The following is a 14,322-nucleotide window of genomic DNA, read 5'->3' on the forward strand; positions in this document are numbered from 1 at the left end:
GTGGCAATGAGGGCAGTAACTTTTGTTTGATGCTGTGTGTAAGTCTACCTGACTTTGAATCGCCATACGAAGGAGGGTGGGGCAGCGGGGAAGACAATAGGAATGAGGGAAAAAAGCGAGAGAGCAGTAAAGGAGGAAAAAGTCATGATTCGGGTATGGATGGAAAGGGGGTGCACGGGAGATGCGGAGCTTCAAGGGATTACAGGGATGAGGCGTGGTAGAGTAGACAGCGTTTTGGGCTGTATCCGAAGGACTCTGGATTGTGACTGATGGGTCTTGGGTGTCCAGAGAAGGTGGGTCTTGGGTATTTGGTTTCAACCTGGAGATATGAATCTAAGGGGTGACAGAGTTATCAGGCAGTGAGAGCTTGGCGGCCGAGGGGGTGCAGAGAATAACTGGGTGTGGACCTTCCCATTTCGGGGTGAGAGAGGGCCGATCCTCTGGTGGCTTATAAAACACTAGTTGGCCGGGCTGTAAGACAGGAGGATTTTGGGAGGCGGATGGATCAGGAAGGAGCCAATCCTGATATTTCCACAATTCAGTGCAGAGGAGAGAGAGTAGTGGAAGGGCTATATTGGGAGGAATTGGTCTTTTGTGGGAAGGGAGCCCCGGGGGTAGAATCGGGCGGCCGTACATGATCTCAAAGGGTGACAAGAAGGAAGGTTTCTTTGGGAGGGCTCGAATGCAGAGTAGAGCTAAGGGAAGTAAGCGAACCCAGTCAAGGTGTAGTTCTAGAGATAGTTTGGTCAGGATGTCTTTTAGAGTCCTATTGGCTCTTTCTACTTTTCCCGAAGCTTGTGGTCGATAAGGACAATGTAAATGCCAGGGGAGCGAGAGCGACTTGGAGAGGTTCTGGATAATTTGGGCAGTGAACTCAGGGCCATTATCTGATTGGAGGGAAGTGGGCATCCCGAACCTAGGAAAGATCTGGGTGAGGAGGATAGAGGCAACCACGGACGCTCGTTTGTTAGTGGTGGGGAAAGCTTCGACCCATCCTGAAAATGTGTCTACTAACACGAGTAGGTATCTGGTATGTCGTACAGGGGGCATGTTAGTGAAGTCTATTTGCCAATCTGCAGCGGGGACATTACCCCTTGCTTGATGATCCGGGAAGGGTCGGGCTTTGAGGGGGGTATTAGGGTTAGTGCGTTGGCAGATGGTGCACTTGCAGGTGATTTGGTTAAGTAGGGTTTTGTCTTCAGGAGAGAGAGGAAAAAAAGATTGTAAAAAATGGATCAAGGATTGGGGGCTGGGATGGAACAGGTCATGTAAGAGGCGGAAGAGAGACTCTTTGTCCTGGGAACAGAGGGCGTCTTGTGATAAGGCAAGGGCAGATGGATTGTTGTCTGGTGTGTTTTCTGATAGGGCAACTGACCGGGCTACTCTGTAGGCTTTGTTGTTACCTCTTGCAATGGGGGAGTCATCTTTTTGATGTGATTTGCAGTGGACTATGCCTAGTCGGTGTGGGAGTTGTGAAGCCTCTAGAAGTTTAGTAATTAAGGCTGAATTAGTTATGGAATTCCCTTTTGTGGTGAGGAGACCTTGTTCTTTCCATACTGCCGCGTGAGACAAGAGAATGTGGAATACGTACTTGGAGTCAGTGTATAATGTGAGAGACGTGTCCCGGGTCAGAGTGCAAGCTCTGGTGGCTGCAATGAGTTTGGCCTGCTGATTGGTTGTACCAGGGGGTAGGGCTCGTGCCTCAATGACATCTTCTAGGGAGACTACTGCGTATCCTGAGTAGTGGGTGCCCTCATGTTTAAAGGAGGACCCATCAGTAAACTAGATGAGGTCGGAGTGTGAGAGGGCTCCTTTGGAGATCATGGAGTGGCATGGAAGGAAGTTGTGAAGGGCTTCTAGGCAATCATGCGAGGGAGTATGAGGAGAGTAGGGTAGAGGAAGAAGAGTGGCCGGATTCAGGGGCTGGCAGGGGAGGAAAGAAATGTTTGGATTTTGGAGGAAAGAGGACAGTAAGGTCAGGAGTCTGGAGGGAGGGAGAGTCTGTAAAGTTTTGTAGGTTAAGAGATCTTTTAGGTGATGTGGGGACAGAATGGTAAGGGGCGCTCTGAATGTTAGTTTATGAGCTTCTTTCTGCAAGAGCTGTCCAGCGGCTAATGCTTGTAGGCAGGGGGCCCATCCCCGAACTGTGGGGTCTAATTGCTTGGAGAGATAAGCTACTGGGGCAAAGGATGGGCCATAATATTGGCCTAGGACTCCTAGAGCTTGACTGGACCTCTCATGAATGTATAATGAGAAGGGTTTTGACAAATCAGGGAGATGGAGAGCTGGAGCTTCTACAAGGGCTTGGCAGAGCTTAATGAAGGAGTGTCGGGGTGAGGATGATAATGGTTCTTCAGTGGGGGCCCTTGCTGAGGTCGTATAGGGGTCTTGCCAACAGGGAGAAGTTAGGGATCCACGCTCTAAAATACCCAGCCAGGCCTAGAAAGGAAAGGATTTCTGTCTTGGTTTTGGGAACGGGCAGGTCAGAGAGGAGTCGTTTTCTGTCTAAGGTAATGGACTTTCTTTGTTGAGACAGAAGGAATCTAAGGTAAGTGACAAGGGGAATAGATTTGAGCTTTGACGGGGGATACCCGGTAACCTCTGGAAGCTAGAAGGTTAAGTAGAGACGCAGTGTCAAGTTGAGACTGTTCCCACGAGGGACTGCAGAGTAGAAGATCATCTACATATTGTAATAAAGTGGACTCGGGGTGATCATGGTGAAACTGTTTGAGGTCTTGAGCTAGGACTTGTCCAAAAATATGGGGACTATCTCGGAAGCCTTGTGGCAAAACTGTCCAAGTAAGTTGTACAGAATGTCTGGTGTATGGGTCCGTCCAGGTGAAGGCAAAAAAATCTTGGGAGGAGGAGTCTAGAGGGATAGAAAAAAATGCGTCCTTGAGATCTAGGACCGAGAAGTGGGATGCGGAGGCAGGGATCTGCGATAAAAGGGTGTATGGATTTGGAACTAAGGGATGGATAGGGACAACAGCCATGTTGATGAGGCGAAGGTCTTGGACAAGGCGGAAAGATCCGTTGGTTTTTTTAACAGCTAATATGGGGGTATTAAATGGGGAGTGAGGGGGTCTGAGGTAGTTTTTGTTTAAGAGATCTTGAATGATGGGTTGGAGGCCTATGAGGGCTGAAGTGGTTAGGGGGTATTGGGCCTGACAGATATACTGAGAGGGGTCATGTAATTTGATAGAGGCAGGGGGACATAGGGCCACGGAGGGGCTTGTAATGTTCCAAACTTTGGGATTTACAGGGTGTATAAGGGTGGAACCGGAGCTTTCATTGGGTAGAGGGGGGTTGTCGGCTATGAGGCCATCAGAAAGGGAGTACTGGGGGCTGTCGGAGTGGATATAGTTATGGAAACGTGGAGGAGGGAAAGGATGTCCTGTCCTAGTAAAGGGATGGGACACTGGGGCATAACTAGGAAGGAGTGGGAGAAAGGTATGGGACTGTCTAGGATTGTGCATTAAAGGGGGGGGGGTTTAATGGGAAAATCTGTTTACCTCCTACCCAGACTATAGGAGTAATGGCTGGTGTGGTAGGGCCCCGGTATTCTCGCAAGACTGAGAAGGTGACTCCTGTATCTAGGAGGAAGGAGATGGGGCGACCGTCTACTGTTAAAGTAACCCTGGGCTCCTGTTTGGTGATGGAAATGGTCGGGCAAGAAACCCCCGGGCCCCGTCAATCTTCTTCTGCCAGCCCCACTATGGCGGGCTTAGGATGGGGGTTGTTTGTCCAGCCTCCCCTTCGGGTGGTTGGGCAATCAGACCCCCAGTGGCCCTTTTTGTGGCATCTGGGGCATGGGGTGGTAGGAGATCTGGGGGAGGGGCACGCCCTTGACCAATGTCCCTCTTTTCCGCACTTGAAACAAGCTCCTGGGCTGGGCTTGTCTGTAGAGGGGCGCCCAGGTTGTGGTTTTATCAGCTGGGCCAACATCTGGAAATTGGCCTGATCAGCTTTTTGTTTACGGCATTCTTTCTCCTCCTCCCGGTTATGGAAGACTTTAAAGGCCACTGTTAGGATCTCAATCTGTGGGGTAGCGGGGCCCTGTTCTAACTTTTTGAGTTTAGCTTTAATGTCGGGGTAGCTTTGAGCTAGGAAGTATGTCATAAGGACCTGTCTTCCTTCAGGTGTTTCTGGGTCCAGGCTGGTATACTGTAATAGGGCTTGAGTGAGTCTGTCTAAGAACTCGGAGGGGGTTTCGTCTCTCTTTTGAATGATGTCTTGGAGCTTTTGAAAATTGACTACTTTACGAGCTGCCTTTTTCAGACCTGCTATTAAGCAGGAGGCAAAAATATCTCGAGAGTGGAGACTCACGGCAGTGTTATAATCCCAGTGTGGGTCTTGTTCGGGGACAGCAGTGGGGCCAGGGGGACAGGTGGGGTCAGTCCTGTGGGTTTCGGTAGCATGCGTTTGGGCGAAGTCCCAAGCTCGTCTACGCTCTTCAGGGAGGAGAGTATTGGACAGGAGCATGAAAATGTCATGAAGCGTGAGGCTGTAAGACTGGAGGGTCCATTGAAACTCCCTGATGTATGTCGTGGGATCAGTGGAAAAGGAACCTAGGCGTTTCTCTAGTTGGGCTAAATCTCCTAAGGAGAAAGGGACATGAATGCGCACGATGCTTTCGGATTGTGCTACCTCCCGGAAGGGGGCGATAATTTTGGGAGGCCCTCATGACCAAGTCTGAGGGGGACTGAAGGGTTCTGGCTCAGTCTGTGTGGGGGAAACAGGTAATGGGGGCAAAGCCGCGATAATTTTGGGAGGCCCTCGGGACCGAATCTGAGGGGGCAAAGATGGACGAGGCTCTTGGAACTTAGTTAGAGGGGGGCTGAAAGGCTCAGGCTCGATTTGCGGGAGAGGGGAAGGTGAGGGGGACGGAGGAGGAGGCAATGAGGTGCAGGAGGAGATGGTGGAGGAGGGGGAAGGGAGAGGATGGGAGGCTTCTGGGGGGGGGGGGGCGGCGGTGGGGGCGGTAGAGGAAGGGGGAGGGGCTATTGTAGGCGAAGAAGGGGAAGGGAGAGGACGGGAGGCTTCTCCCACGGGGAAAGAGGCAGCGGTGGCGGCGGTAAAGGAAGGGGGAGGGGCTGTTGTAGGAGAAGAAGGGGAAGGGAGAGGACGGGAGGGTTCTGCTGCGGGGAAAGAGGTGGCAGTGGCGGCGGAGGGTGGAGGGGTTGTAGGAGGGGGAGGGGCCGAAGGGGGAAGTCTGTATGGCGGAGGCTCGTCAGCTGGGTCAAAGGTAATTGAAGAGGGACTGGGAGTGTGTGGAGGGGAGGGAGACGGCTTGCAGGCTAGGAGAACTTGGGGTGGGGAGCAGGTGGTGCAGAGGCTGGGATTTTGAGCTAGGAGGCGAAAAGCTTCGATATAGGGAATCTCCTTCCATTTTTTCAGGTGCTGGCAGTAGTTAAAGAGATTGCGAGTGACGTTAGGATCAAGAGTTCCCCCTGCGGGCCATTGGTTGTTATTGTCTAGGGGGTACGTCGGCCAATCTTGGGAGCAATATTTACGGAGAAGTTTTGGTTTTATATCAGGCGTCAGAGAGAGGGTAGCCAGATGCTTAAGCAGGCATTCAAGAGGTGAACTTTCAGGGAGGGATGAGGAGGCTCCCATGGCTAAAGGACAGAGAAGGAGACAAACAGGGGAAGACGAACGGAGATCCTCAGACTGGAAGCAGACCGCAAGGAGACAAAGGGCGTCCCCGATGATCCTTGGTGGTCTGTGGAAACTCATATACGAGTTGGAATTTCTTAGGAAGTGTGGTCGTCACCCAGACTTCCCTAAGAAGGCAGAGTGCCGGAGTCACGAGGTACCTAGCGCTAGGCGTTTTTGGCGGACGGAGCAGAAGGAGGAGGGGGGGAAAAGGGAGCGTTCTCATCCACAAAGGAGTCACCTCGTTTATGGCTGTTGGAGGGGGGTGCCTGAGAGTCTGCCGCAGCCGTGAAGGCCTGAGGCGGGGATTTATGTCTGTCAGAGGAGGGGCCTGAGGGTCCGCCGCAGCCATGAAGGCCTGAGGCGGGGAGCGTTCCCTCCTTGTCCCCGAGCGTCAGGGCCTTGCCGGACGATCACGGTCAATGGCACTGCGATAGCTTGGGGAAGAGTGGCCCACCCCGGGGTAATTTTGCTTAAAAAGTTTCAGGCCTGAGGCGGGGGTTTATGGCTTTTGGAGGAGGGGCCTGAGGGTCTGCCGCAGCCATGAAGTCCTGAGGCAGGGAGCGTTCCCTCCTCATCCCCGAGCGTCAGGGCCTTGCTGGACGATCACGGTCAATGGCACTGCGATTGCTCCGGGAAGAGTGGCCCACCCCAGGAAAATTTTGCTTAAAAAGTTTCAGGCCTGAGGCGGGGGTTTATGGCTTTTGGAGGAGGGGCCTGAGGGTCCGCCGCAGCTGTGAAGGCCTGAGGCGGGGAGCGTTCCCTCCTCATCCCCGAGAGTCAGGGCCTTGCCAGATGATCACGGTCAATGGCACTGTGATAGCTCGGGGAAGAGTGGCCCACCCCGGGGGGAAAACTTACCTAAAGGCCAGAGAGGAGTGGTGAGTGTGATGAGCCAGTGCCGGTAAAAGAGGACGAGGGCAAGCTGCTGCTGGTGTTGGGGGGAAGATGGGGCCCAGTTGGGGTGCCCCGTCTCCTGGGTTTCGGCACCAATGAAAGGAAAGGAGTGACACACAGCAGCAATTCACCGGAGAGTTCCGCTTTATTAGGGAAAGGTGCTGGGTTATATAGGAAGGGGCATAGGGTGATTGTGGTGTTACTTCTACGGGGCTGGTGGCTGTTGGCTAGGTGCTGGGATTGGGAGGGGGGCGAGAGGTGATTGGGCTTCAGGTGGCGCCGGCATGAACCGAGGACCCCGAAAAGAAGCCGGAAGTTTGCCATCTTACTGGTGGGGACCCTTCAGAAAGAAGTTTAGTGTTTTGATGGGGGTAATTGCAAAACGCCTTTTAACACGTAGTACCACAACAGAAACGATATAGTTTGGAAATCCATCTATCAACTACAAAAGTTTAATATTTTTGCCTTTTGTGCAAACATTAATACTCTGACAAAAAGAGATAAAAATGGCAAACATTTTCATTTTGGGAACTAGAAAGGTAGATGTTTCAATTTTTCATAATGATAAATTGGTCTAACATGAAACATGAAACATAACTATGACTTTTTAAATTGATTTTTTAAACTAATTTTCAAATTAATTGTAAGAAGGAGAGTCACTTAAATACATATATATATATACCTACATTTTATTTGAAATGATTTCCAACTTACAGAAAAGTTGTAAGAATTGCCAAAAAGAAAACCCCTGTATTTTCTTCTCCCAGATTTGCCAATTTTTAACATTTTGTCACATTTGTTTTCACCTTCGTCTCTCTCTCTCTCTCTCTCTCTCTCTCTCTGTCTGTCTCTTTCTTGCAGACATCATGCTGCTTTACCACTAAATATTTCCTTAGAATAAGAAGAAGGATTGTATAACCACAGCACAAACACTGAGACCAGGAAATTAACATTGATAAAACACTATTTTCTAATATACAGACTTTATTCAAATTTCACCAATTGCCATCCTATAGGGGAATTTTTTCCTCTGGCCCAACATCCAATTCAGAACCATGCATTGCATTTAGTTTCCATCTCTCTTTCTCAATTTTACTTAATTTTTAATTGAGGAGCTGACTTTAAATTTTGATATAATTTGAAACTTATGGAAAAACACAAAAATACGAAGAAGTTCCATATATCCTTTACCTAGACTCACCAATTGTTTTTGATATATATTATATATGTCATAAACATATTGTTTAAGTACATGTAATTGTTTTGTGTATCCATATGAACAGGCTTTTACTGGATGGTCAGACCAGATGAAACAATCTAGAACTATGCGAAACAGAAATCAGAAGTACAGCAACATCTCAGAATGACTTCACATTTATGAAAAAAGAGTTTATACATGATTTTCAATATTCTTTCTCTTCTTTCATGAAGTGCTTTGAACTGAAAAAGCAACTTTAAAATGTTGGCAGACACCCAGGGCTCAGGTGGGCAGTGAAACCATACAAGTGTTTTATGATTCAGCCTCTGACAACTTGTGGTTCCAAATTAGAGGCTTCAACAATGGGACCCTGAGAACATTAGGATACATCATGATGTCTTTGAGGGCATTTTTTTTTTTTTTTTTTTGCTGTGTTAGAGCTTCTCTATAGTTAATAAATAAATTCACGAAATCAGAGAGTACACAGTCTTGGTGTGATGTGGTGGAGCAAAGATTCAACCCTTTGGGGGTCTCATCACAACCTCAATTAAACTTCAGCAGGCTTCATTTCAGCAGCCTTTTTGAAGGTCATTTTCTACTGCTGACAAAGAACAGGAGCCTGAATACTGAGGAGTCAGCAGATACTGTATTTGGTATGTGCTAATTTACTGGAACTATATGATCTGATCTCATCAAGAAACTTCTGGATTTGTCACTAGGCTGATTCTGATAAACTCATTCCCTTCAGCAAGGCAGATGAGGAAGTCATTTATGTAAGCAGAGAGTCATTTTAGTCTGACCCAGTTTTCGGAGATGAAGGTAAGGACTTTGAAGAGGCAATCTCTACCGAATTCAATTTGCTGAATCAGATGCCAGTGAAACAGTAACTGGAACATAGTAGGACCTCAAGTCAACAACACTGAAATCATGCTGTAATGGTGAGTCACCTTTAGATCTATTTCTGTGTTTAATAACAAAATCTGTGAATTTGACAAGATGTTAATTGTTTCTTTCACTGCTTATCTATTTTACATTTTTACAGTTTGTGGAGTTGAAGAGATCAAAGGAGATGAAGCTCTAGTCTGCAAATTTTTAATTTGTTAGTGTGTTTTTTCATATACAACAATAGTATACATAGCAGTGTAAGTCCTTTAAAGTTCCTGGACCCAATTCCAGTGTGTGTGTGTGTGTGTGTGTGTGTGTGTGTGAGAGAGAGAGAGAGAGAGAGAGAGAGAGAGAGAGATCTTCCCACGCACAACACCAAGCAATTCTTGAACTCCAACAGGATATCCAGGAACTCAATTCTGATGCTATCTGCTTGGAGACGCACCAGATTCCCCAGGTTAAGGGCTCTGTCCTGCAAGACTGCCCTCCACCCCACACTCCAGACACTGGTCACAAGCCCCAGGCAGTTTCTTGTGCTTCTGATTAACCAGCTACAGATGGACGTTTCCATGACCTCCTCCTGAGGTTAGATTAATTTGCCAGAGCAGCTCACAGAATTCAGGAAAACACTTAAATTTACCAGTTCAGTAAGGGATACAATAAAGGATACAAGTTAATAGTCAGATGAAGAGATACACAGGGCAAGGTCCCAAATAAAAGAGCTTCTGTCTTTGTGGAATTTGGGACCTGGCTTGGTAGCATGTGGAAGCTTTCTGGTTCCCCAAGCGTGGAAGCCCCCTCCGGCAGAGAAGCAGGGCGCAAGAGGAATATTCTTCTCATGAGATTTTGTGAGGGCTTCATTGCATAGTCATCATTGACTAAGTCACTGACCATTGGCTGACTCAACCTCCAGCCTCGGCCCTTGGGTGGGGTCCAAAAATCTCTCATTAACATGACAGAAGCGCATTTCACCTTTAAGGCTCTGCAGTATTTTAAGGAACTGTAGATGAAGACCAAATATACCTGGGAAATATGAATGACCAAATATATGTATTTCTTAACTTATTATATTACAGTTAGCAACTTGGATTTGTCATTTAGTGGGACTTGAGTTTTCCACGGTTGTTTAAGAAATGCCTTGTACACTGATTTTTGCAATCTCTGCCCTGTCAGTGCCTTGGATAACTGAGAGTTATCCAAGAGAGTGTATTTTGTTTGCGGTGGTCTATTACTCTAGTTCTGTTAATATGTTTTGTGATTTGTGTAATTTTTACCTGCTGGCATTTTTGTGTGTGTGTATTTGTTTATTTTTTCCTTTTCCTTGTCTGCACTTGTATTATTTATCTTTTACTTTGCATAATGAGCTATCTATAAAAATTTAAGTCCACTATTTCATGACATAAAAGAAATTATGCAAAAAACAAACATACTTCTATAGAGCTGCAGTTGAATCCTCTATTTTTTATATCCTAAGTACCTGTAAGTTCTTGGTCCATAGTTGTTAATGAATGCATGTGTAAATCAGCAATTGCCAGCTGTGGGCCATGAGAATGATAGGTCACTAGTGTAGTAACTAATGGCATCCCTCATGATTGACTTACCTTATTATTTCCCATGGAAAATACCTTGAAAGTGGAAGAAAAAAAATTAGTCCTATGATGCTATGATACCTATTTGTTAGGAGCACTTCTCATCTTCAGAGCCAAAGAAAGCTTTCCATCTAGTTCTGGATGACAAAGGCAGATGACAGTCTCCCAGGGGAAATGGGGTTTACATCAACCGCTTGTTTGTTTTCACAAACAGTGAACAGATAACAAATATTTAGCTTTTTAAAATGCAAGGTGCTATTGCAATCTACAGGTAAACATGAAAAAGTACCTGTCTTCATATAGGGAATCCTATAAAAATTTCCTAAATATCCTAAATATCTTAAATGTCTCTGGCTAAAAGTCTTACACTGTTAGAATTCGTAACAGCCATCAAGTTTAACCATTAATAGAGTTCATAACAATGACAAGACCACAGAGCATAAAGCTATTTCTAAAACTTAAGTGCCCACGTTTTATAATTTTCATTTAAGGAAATAAGGGAAGTCTATTTGAGCGACCTTGACCTCTATGGAATCACTGTGCAGGTGAACTCTTTAAGGAGTCTCACACTAACCCTCTCTGGTGCCAGGGAATAGAACAAGTTTCAGACAGGTATTACGACGATCCCTGTGAAATCTTTGAAAAATTTATCCCAAAACAAATGCATAATTTTATCTGTCACCATGTTAGATGTGGGATAGAAAGTGGGAACCTGTGGTAAGAAAAATTAAACTAAGAGGCCTGAATGTATGTATTAAACTTTTGGAAAGTGCAGGAAAGAACGGAGCCTTCTAGAAAGCCCAGTAGTTTCAGAAACCACAGAATCATGGTTAGCCACAAAGCAACTATACCAATAATGCAACTGCATAATGCCACCGTCATCGGCACCACCGAGAAAGGTTGCAATCACCTTGGGGACATGACGAGGTGCTGAACATGTGTGTTAGGTTGTTGACAAAGCACTGCTGATTAAGGCAGAGGGAGCCTGGGACTGGTTCTCCCGCCCAAATGAATCATCACATGCTAAATAGGGTTCTGCCTAGAGGGCATTAAACAAATTGATGATAGATAGTCAGCAGACATGTGTTGGCTACTCAGGTACAGCTGCCTAGATAGGTGCAGCTGGCTTCTTTGTACAATAAAAATTTGATCTATAGGTAAACGGTCCCATTTTTTTCCTTGGTCGGGTTATCAGGAAAGACTGTGTCTGAATAGTTCCTGGAGGTGAACAAACAGTCCCTGGCAAGGGTGCACTCGATTTAGGAAAACCTCCCTATTGTCCCCTCCTACTTCCATAGATAGAAATACCAGAGAGGAAAAACGATCTGAGAAAGTTGGAATTTATACTAGTTTGCCTTCTCAATTGTCTTCATTCACTGAATAATTCTAATTTTACTCTCTGTTGGCAGGCTTGACTTATGAATCCAATTTATTTCAAAAAAAGAAAACCAAAGGAAACAATTTTAGGAAATCACACAGGAGTTAAACTTTTTATTCATAGTGAAAAAAAATTAAGAAAAATTAAAATCTATCCCAAATTATGCTTAGCATATCTACCTATGTTGGAGAGAGTGGAGAACTTCCTGTGTGTTCTTATACTTCGTGGTCAGAATGCATCCTAAACAAGGAATTTGAGGAAAAAAATCACTTATATTTAAAGTTCCTTCTAAAAAGAGTTATAGTAGTAGCAAAAAATATACACTATAAAAAGAGGAACAAAATAATCATACTCAATACAAGAGTAAATTGTAATATGAATCAAGAAAAACTTGCTTTTGTAGAAGGAGTAACAAATAAGTGATTAACACTGTGGTGTAAAATATGTTGACTTCCTAAATAACAATATATACAGGTGGATTTTTAAATAAAAAGAGTTCTCCTTACCCTCAAAAACATTTATTAACACTTCCCAATATAATGATCTATGTCAGATTTTTTTCTTGCTCTGTAAGTAATAATCTGAGACAGAATTGACTTGAACATACAACAGGATCTACAAGTTAGGGCAACATAATAACTAAAATAACAAAATGCTTTTAGGTAAAGAAACATCAGGATATAGGTGAAGAACTAACAGGAAAAGGCTCCTGTTGATACAGAGTAAATAACACAAAGAGGGTTTTATTGCCTGCTTTTCAATGAAGGCAGGCTTCACGAAGAGGCAGAATTTAGCAACACCTACCAGTAAGTGGATTTTCAACATAGAAATTTAGCAACTGAATTTTTCTTGGGTTTATCTTTTGGAGATTTATCTCATTACAATTTTTTAAAATTGTATTCCCTTACCTGACACTTTTAGAAAATAAGAATGTGGTCGCTAGCCCAGCCTACCCCCTCTTTGCCCCTTTAGTTTGGTGTTTTCCCCTACGTTGTACCTAAATGTGTTTATCACTCATTTTCAATGGTCAATCCAGTATAAAAGTGATAAGCACAAAAACAGCAACCACCACAATATCAGAAACATATCTGATGAGCACTTAAATTATAAACCATTTCTTTGTACACTGTTTCACCATCATTACAAAAACTCTGAAGTTGATAGGGCTGGTGTTCCTACCTCTTTAAAAAAAACATGGAATCTAAATTGAGAAAGGTGAGAAGAACTTGCCCAAGGTCATAAGATCAGTTAGTTAAGAGATGAGAGCTGAAATTCCGAGTTGGTCCTCCTAAGAAAAGGTGACCAAAGACAGTCACGGAGTGGGCTGGACCTGGAGCAAATGCCCAGCCTCTCCTGCCACCATCGCTTGGGCTGTGCACAGGCCTGTCCTTGGCTGAAATGGCTGTTGGGTGACTGGAGCTTGATGGTATGGTCTGAGAGAATCCAGCCTCAACAGAAGTAAAAATTAAGTGGGGTGTTTAGGGTGTTTATTCAAAGTGACTACAGGTAAAATGAAATAGAAGGCAATGAAAAGAAATTTCATCTGGGTAGACTCTAATCAGCTCATACCTATTTAACAGGTTCTCCCCTGACCAGGAAAGAAATACCTAATACCGCATATCTTTACTCTTTTACAGTTTCAGTTTGTCCATGCACCATGTATTTTATGTATGTGTATTCACATACACAAGTCCCTTGTATATTCCTACTTTAAAATGTTTTCCTTAATGTTCCAGTGCTTCCCTATTGTAACACTTATGTCTTGGTTCCCCTTTTTACTTATTAAAAAATATCTATAAATTAAGTTCTTACTTTTACCTCTTTGATATGGAAGAGTTTGAGATATTCTTGACTCTTTGAGGTAATTGACTCCAACAAAAGTTGTCTTTGAGAATAGTTTGATTTTATATTAACTTCTTGAATTTTAGCTTATTTTCTCCTCCAACAAATTATTACAGAACATAAACACTTATCCATAATTGTAAGTGACCTTTCAGTTTAGAGTTTATAACAATAATATAATGGAATGTTCCTGCATCCATTACAGTAGAAATGATCTCATGTTATCCTATTGTAGAAGTAGTTTCTGGTGACATAGAATAAACTATAAAGTAAGTACTGTTATCTGCATTCACTTTAAGAAGAATTACTTGGCAAGTACAAAGCAATTAAGCAATAAGACATGACAGGCATTGCATTTTGGGGGAATTATTATACATCTCAGATGTCTTGAGAGGTTTGGGCCAAAGGCTGAGTGGTTTCAACCACCCAAGAAATATAATAAACCCTTAAGAAATGCACCACCTGTCATATCTTATTGCTTTTATGAAATGGAAATCATGAAACCAAAACAGGGGAAAAGGTTAGATCTGTGCCCTTGCTGGGGATTACTTACATGCCTGTGACATCACTGACAGTTCTATCTGTATCCAGAGAATTCTAAAGCCATTGTATAATTATTGCACAAACAACACAACTCATTTGAAACTGCTGCTTCAGCATTCTACAATGCCAACTTTGTCATATACCAGTCCCCCAATGTCCTCTTTTTGCAGAAATCATATTGGTACTCTTAATCCCAAGCTTTCCTCTTTCAGTGATCATACAGCTTCAGGGGCAGGGGAGGGTAACCAAGAGGAGGTGGAGATAGTTATGTAGAAATAATCTTGCCCTCTAGAGGACTGGAGGCATTTGGTTCCTTGTCTGCCTTGCAACACCCT

At 44.6% G+C, this 14,322-nt stretch overlaps 1 long non-coding RNA gene across 2 annotated transcripts in view; it reads left to right on the top strand.

Annotated features, from left to right (window-relative positions):
- The first annotated feature begins 8,510 nt into the window (after nt 1-8,510).
- LOC140843510 (uncharacterized) overlaps nt 8,511-14,322 on the top strand; it is a 221,666-nt gene continuing 215,854 nt past the window's right edge. For both annotated transcript variants that reach the window (XR_012121347.1, XR_012121346.1), the window contains exon 1: nt 8,511-8,688. This is a non-coding gene — a long non-coding RNA (uncharacterized lncRNA). The remainder of the gene's footprint in view (nt 8,689-14,322) is intronic.

Source organism: Manis javanica, chromosome 9 (assembly GCF_040802235.1).
Source record: "Manis javanica isolate MJ-LG chromosome 9, MJ_LKY, whole genome shotgun sequence".
NCBI lineage: Eukaryota > Metazoa > Chordata > Mammalia > Pholidota > Manidae > Manis > Manis javanica.